A 1,171-nucleotide genomic window follows, 5' to 3' on the forward strand; every position below is an offset into this window, starting at 1 on the left:
ATTATAAACGACCAAGACAAAGTTTAATCTCCAAAGATTAAAAATATTGTCATGTCATTGTCACTGTCATTGAAGCTGTCATTGTCATTTTCGTTGTCACTGTCATTGAAGCTGTCATTGTCATTTTCGTTGTCAGTGTCATTGAAGCTGTCATTGTCATTTTCGTTGTCAGTGTCATTGAAGCTGTCATTGTCATTGTCATTGAAACGTGAGGCAGCGTGGTGGAATCAGGCTGTCGTCAATTTTTGGGCATGTAGAGTTATTGGTCTCATCTTAAAGCCTGTTCACTTGTCTTTATTTGGATGAAACAAATATCCATTTGTCTTTTATACAAGTCGAGATATTTGCGAAAGAAGGAGGCGGGGGTCACCTGTTTTCAGATGTAAAATTAGTGAGAAAATGGCCGCCAAAGATTAGTTATTTCCTTAGCTTAAGAGTCCGTGGTAACTGAAAATTTTAATTTTTGTGCCTTTAATCAACGCTTTTCAGAAAAATCCACACAGAAATGAGTTCTTTAATGGGTATAAAAGGTGTTGAGCCAAAAAACAAAAATTTGATAAAAATTCTCAAGCCTGCGGAAAAATGCAAGTTTCTTCACTTGATTATTTTGACGAGAGCCTGATTCCACCACGCTGCCTCACAAACTGTCATTGTCATTGAAGCTGTCATTGTCATCTGTGTTGTCACTGCCATTGTCACTGCCAATGTATCTGTCATCTAAATTGTCATTGTCAATCCTTGACCTTGATCGGGCATCCATGTCCAGGTGGCTGCTGTTTCAGCCTCATTGTCATTCCACCATCCATTTTATTTTTTGTATTGCACTGAGCAGACGTCGGAGAGAGAACGGGCAAACACGTCATCTCGGGCTGCGTACCTCCAGGACAAACTACGAGAGGACGACATCTCTCTGGAGGAGGGCAGGAGGAGCCAGGTGGGCGTGGCCACAGCACGGAGTCAGAGCCGGAACTCCTACCTAGAGGACAGGCTGGGAGAGGAGGAGGCGCGAGGAGGTATACTGGGGGAGGAGGAGGAGGAGGTATAAAGGGGGAAGAAGAAGAAGAAGAAGAAGAAGAAGAAGAAGAAGAAGAAGAAGAAGAAGAAGAAGAAGAAGAAGTAGAAGAAGAAGAAGAAGAAGAAGAAGAAGAAGAAGAAGAAGAAGAAGAAGAAG

Source organism: Aplysia californica, unplaced genomic scaffold (genome assembly GCF_000002075.1).
Source record: "Aplysia californica isolate F4 #8 unplaced genomic scaffold, AplCal3.0 scaffold00815, whole genome shotgun sequence".
NCBI lineage: Eukaryota > Metazoa > Mollusca > Gastropoda > Aplysiida > Aplysiidae > Aplysia > Aplysia californica.